A 6,144-nucleotide genomic window follows, 5' to 3' on the forward strand; every position below is an offset into this window, starting at 1 on the left:
TTCTCTCTCATGTCAGAACCTGTTTTGCCCTGGCACCACTGGAAATAACTCTCCCTCTCAAGAGTCACAGGCTGTGTGCTTGGACCAAGGAGGAGCTATAACAGGATCCCTCCAACACACAGCCTCACAGGAGAGAGGATGAGAGATTGGTGGGAGCACAGAGCCTAAGGAACCTGGACCGACTCCTCCTTTTCTGCCCATGTTTAGGGAGAAGAATCCCTCCGCTTTGACAAGTGGGAGATTAAAGGAAAAAGAGTAGCGAAATCCAGAGATTCAGCCAAAAACCAGGTGTCTGATTTCTCTGCTCCTCCCTCCAGCCTCAGCTCTGCATACTGCTGGCCTGACCGGGCAGAGAGCTGGCATGGCTTAGGGAGAAGCTGAGGATAAGGAAGGCCGTGCTAGGTGACCTAGCTGTTGTCAACAACAGAGCAGATTCCTTTCATCCCAATGCACTATCTCCTCTGGCCAACTCCCTTATCGCCTGACAGGGACCTCTGTCCCTGTGACTCTTCCCCGTCTCTGGCACGGTCTTTTGTCAGGGGACTGCCTCTGCCTTCTCAGGGCCACCTGAGCCATAGTAAACACTGTTACATAACCGCTGTATTTTTTTTTTCTAGCTATCTGATCCTGGTCGCAGCGGGCCCTACCCTCACCCTGCTCCTTGAGGCCGCCACCTTTTGTTCCACGGATTATCCCCCAGTGGCCCCCGTGTCAACTCAGGTCCGTCCACGCCCACCACACTCCAGGATGATTAGCCCAGAGACTACCAATAGATGTTGTGGCTCTTCACACGGAGGGGGAGAGGAGGGTTGGCTGTTCATACAGGAATGCGGGTCGCTCTGAACACCAGCCTCCGTCACCAAGAGGAAGGATGAATGGAAAGAGCACTTAGGTAGCTTTTTACTTAAGTGAGTAGGGTGAGCAGAGAATTCAGTTTCATTTCTCCAATGGGAAAAAGGAAGCCAGAGATCCCAGAAGACGTAAACCTGAATTCTCAGTTCTTGAGGAGTGTCTGTGTCTGGTGCTGGGGGTCTGGCGTTCGAATGTCACCCTCAGATCGACCCTGAGCAGGCAAGTGGCTCCCGAGCTCTGTGCCTCAGTCCCCCCCACGTTAGACAAAGGAAGAGCATCTGCTATTCCTTCTTTTCTCCTCCACAGGAATGAGCGAACTCTCGTATATTCTTTAGTTAGGCTATGAGCAGGTGTTTAATTTGTGCTCTCAGAAGAGTGTTTTCTTCCCACCAGGGATACTGAGCAAAGCAGACCCGAATGGATTATCAAAGAAAGCACAGTCCCTCTTGAGGATTTTGGACTTCTCTACAGGGGAAGACCACAGTGACCCATTAGTGAGGAACTGAAACCAAGTCACATCAGAGACATGAGTACAGATCTGGACTGTTTCATCTCCTGGGCTCCATCCCTTTCTCCTGGGTCCACTCCTGATTCCAGCTCTTGTTAATGTTGCCAGCCAAGTTCTACCCAAGGTCCTCATCAGGCCAAACACTCATGGGAACAGGAGCAAGAGAAGGGGAACACAAGGGACCCACTGTGGGTCTTGGAAGACCCTCTGAAGCTGACAATGGCATGGCCTAACCCAAGTGTTTTGGTATAGTTGCTGTAAAGCAAGGGATCTCTGTGAGTGAAAAAATACCCATTACAGGTCACAGATGGTCAGTGCTGGAGCCTGGCAGCCAGGGTGAGTGGATCCCCATGGGATACAGGATGAGGCCTTCAGGCCCGCCTGGCACACAGATCTTTCCATAGCACACACATGATGTAACAGCAGTCTATTCAAGGTTCTCAGTCAGCCACATGCAAACCCCGAAGGCTGGGAGAGAACTCAGCCTTTGGTCCAATTATCTAGTCTATCTTCAAGGAGGCCTTTACACTGACATCACACCACCGACTGTTCTCTCTCTCCCTCCTTTCATAGATGAGCAAACAAGCACAATGTGCAGATGGGGTGTCTTTGAGAAGAACTGAGCTGGATGGACCTCTTTTAGTTCTCAGGAGAGAAAGAAAGAGCAAGTGGCTGTCAGCTCTTCAGAAAGCAGATTTTATAAGGGAAAGATAAATAAGCGATGACCTCAGAGGGAAAACCCAGCCAAGTTAACTCAGCCACAAAGAAGGGCACACAGACCAGGAGCTGGAAAACTAGGTCTGCATCACCCTTTCCTAGCAGGTAAACTGAGATAAGGAAGATAAGACGGCTTGATTTGCTGGCCAGTGGACACCACGAGGTCTGGCCTCCAAACAAAGAATGACCTTGTCTTCCCACCTCCTTGAATTCTAAAATGAACCTTCTCCTGAACTGCAGCAACATTAAAAAGGATAATTTACCATTATTAACCCACTGTAGCAAAATTGAACCGACCTTCTTTCTAAAACCTGAAAGTTGTGATAAAAAAACAAAAAGACCAGGTGATTACACATAGCAGGCAAGAAAAGTAGGGATTGGATCTAGATGTAGTGAGAGGTAAATATGAATTTGCATTTGAGTTCTTAATTTCCAGGCTTAAATTTTTTTTTTTTTTCACAACTCTTGAAATAAGGGCAAATATGACCTCGTTTTACTGAAGGTTTAGCTGAGGTATAAGGACATTGCTAAGTTAGGATGCTATTGGGATAAACAAAGATCCCAAAATGCACACTTAACTCATTTGGAATGAGAAATCTGGGCTCGTTTTCGAGCCTGCATGTGGCCCTTGGTGTGTCTGTACCAATGGTGAAATTGCCTTACTTAAGCCTGGCTGGTCCTGATTTAGACTTTCTGCCTCTACTGCCATAGCTCATAGAATCCCCTCACTGATGCATTTTCCCCTCTAAAGAGCCTATCCCCTAACCCCCACCTGCCCAGAGGAGTTATTTTTCCTTGTGAGTCCACAGCACCTCATGGTATTTCTACTTTCCAGAGGAATCAAAGGCTGGTCTGACACTTCCTTTCTTGGGGGGTTCAACTCCACATTCAATTCCTCTCTGGCTTCTTCTTCTTCAGCTTCTCCCAAGATGGAATATATCTGTGTCTATTATTAGGACCATGTGCAAAGTTATTAAATTGCTATAATAAAATTTATTTTTATCTTTTGTAAAGACTGTACATTTTCTGGGATGTCTTTCTTCCTTTTCTTCAAGTAGCGGCCTCTGCCGGAGAAACCACAGAAGGAGCTGGGACTTGAGCGTGAGTTTGTGGTGGGCAAAGTGCCAGGAACGAGGCCAGGGCAAGGGAATGGGTTCTGAGTGGGAGAAACAGAACCACCACCGCAGCCAGCAAAGCAGATTGAAACTAGGGAGATGAAGAGGTGAAGAAAAGAGGTTCCTTTTATCGTGATGGGATTCCTTTCCTTGAGGGGAGAATTCCTCGGCATTGTCAGAGACCAGACCAGACATCAAACATCAGGCTTTCTCTTGACTTCTGGAATTACTGAATGGGTAAGAGCCAAATACAAGTGTGTTCCACAAGGAAATAAAGGAAAGACACAGGGAGCCAATAAAGTTATCATTTAATTTCTTCTTTTTTTCAAGATGACTTCCAATGTACAGTAAGAAAGTTTTAACAAGTTAATTTCTTGTTCACAAAAAAGACTTATGGTTTCTGCCAATAAATAACATTTCCACCATTTGCCTTAACATAACCGAAAGCAAGAAAAAGCCAGTAATCTCTAAGCACAAGCAAATAATTCATCATTCAGAAAAGCCTTAAAAAAATTACACCACTAGCTAGTCTCATGTGTCTGACCCCCTCATTTAGGAAGCAAAACCAGGATCCTTTCTTGGAAAATGCCTGCTGACATTTCTATTAGGAAACAGAGCTATTGGTCACAGTGCACTGAGAAAGGAAAAGTGGGGCGTTCATGATGGTATCTTCAAAAAGTTTCTTTGACAGACAAAACCCGCATCTTTATTGCCACAAATCAAAATCTACAGTAGAGCTCCTTCTTATTACATGCACTTCACTTTAACATGAACACACACACACACACACAAAAGTTATTTGGAGACAGCTATGTTAAGGGAGTGAAGGGAATCGGGGCAAGAACTTACAGGAAGGCAGTGTACGTGGCCCTCCTTTAGAGCTGCTCAGAGGGACGATCCACATCCACGTCCTCACTTCTTGATCTTACACCACCTTGGCTTGTCATGAGGGTGTAGAAGACGAGAAGATGCATAACCCCGTCTTGGGCAAAGGTGTTATTTAGCAAGTCTTGCCAAGGTTGATGGGGCGTGAGGCCACGGCCTCCCGGGAGGGAATACAGTCTCCAGTATCATCTTTACCTTTGTGACTGCATAGATGAAGGCAGCTAACCCTGACCCCATTCACTTTGGCTGGCTAGACATAGGCAGGTCAGGTCACAAGTCTCAAAGTAATATAGGTTTCCTCTTTCACACTCAGTCAGTGGCACAAAGCTCTACTGTGAATACAGTTCTCTGCTGGACTCAAGATAAGAGTAACAACCCTGTTTTTCGACTACACAACTTTCTTGCTCTATGCGCATCTGCCCTTTCTTACGGCTTTCCTATGAGTGTTTGACCACAGCAGTGCTGAAGAGGGACTGCGGCATTACAATGCTTCGGAGGGGTCCTCCAGGTAATCCAAACCCTCCTCCAGCTATTGCTGGGCTCCCTAGACTGCCCTTTACTCTCTGCTATAGCAGATTTCAGGAAAGATACGGACCTGGGTGCCAGACAAGGTGGTATCCATGTTTATGACCACAAGTGATTTAGGAAATTGGAGCCTCATTCCCACAACTGGGGTTCTGGGTTCACGCGCCCTCTGAAGTCTTTTCTCCCGGGGTAGGGAAAGCTGAATAATGCTTTGAAAAACACTTCGGTTCCACTGTTACTGTAACAACTATAATAAATATTGGAGATTCTAGAATGATATCTCAACAAGTCTTTCTGGGTACGAAAGTAATTTTCAATACAAAAACTGGAGGAAAAAAACCTGATAATTAATACAAAGAAAAACTATGAATCAGTCAATCTGGTACAAGTTCTTCCTAAACCATTTTAACTGACTGGTCACCCAGATTGGTCAGGATGAACGTAACTCTCAAGAGCTTGAGTTTTATGTTTATAGATATGGTACAGTCAGAACTTCTGGAGATCAGCTACAATATCTACATAAAACAAGGGAGGGTAGAGGGAACAGATTTCAGCCTTACTTAATCCAAGAGGCCAGAGGGACTATTGAGTAATGACCATGAGCAATAAGTCTGGCTGTATCTCATGTAGGCATGGTTTGCAATATTTTTCTTACAGAGAGCAGCTGCCTCAAACTTTTTTGTTTTGTTTTGTTTTTTAATCTTTTGGCCGCACCCCAAGGCATGTGGGATCTTAGTTCCCCGACCAGGGATCGAACCCACGTCCCCTGTGTTGGAAGTGTGGAGTCTTAACCACTGGACCACCAGGGAAGTCCCAAACTTTGTGTTTTAAAATTACTCAGAAGAGGATCTAAGGGACAATGCCAAGGCCCCAAGTTATCCAATTTGAAGAAATCCCACCCTTGCTCCATAATGACATTAAATAATAATAATCTGTTTACAAAACAATTAAGAGCTTTTCTTTTCCTATTTTGAATAGTGTCACGAAGTCAGTTATCCTGTTATCAGGATAAGAAAGCAAATCTTTGCTATTGAGAAAAACTTGATTCATGGAACTGCAAATGTTCTGCAGAACAGAAAAGGCAATGTAAATATAGATAAAAGGGTATGAAAAATACTGATATTCCTGGAGAGTCTGATGCTTCTATCCCTAGGCAAGAAGCCACATCATGCCCATCCACAAGCCATTTTCACTTTGCTGGTCAATATCTAGTCAAAAAAGGCCAGCGAATCAGCAATGTCTGTACCCATAACCTAAGTGTTACCTTGAGGTTTTAAAGAAAACAGGCTGCTTTTGTTTTAGCATTCCGTCTCTCTCTCTCTCTCTCTCTCACACACACACACACATGCACATGCACACACACACGGCTTATTCTTTTACTTTTCCTCTAAATATTCAGAACACAGAGATTAAAAAAAGATGTATGTTTTGAACTTGTATTAGATGAGTTCTAAAATTTTTATTAACAAGAACTGTCATCTGATCAATTTGTAACTTCATATGACGTGGATGTAAACAAAATTGGGAAAACTGGTCTTCGGG

The sequence above is a fragment of the Balaenoptera musculus genome, chromosome 6 (assembly GCF_009873245.2).
Source record: "Balaenoptera musculus isolate JJ_BM4_2016_0621 chromosome 6, mBalMus1.pri.v3, whole genome shotgun sequence".
NCBI classification, from domain to species: domain Eukaryota; kingdom Metazoa; phylum Chordata; class Mammalia; order Artiodactyla; family Balaenopteridae; genus Balaenoptera; species Balaenoptera musculus.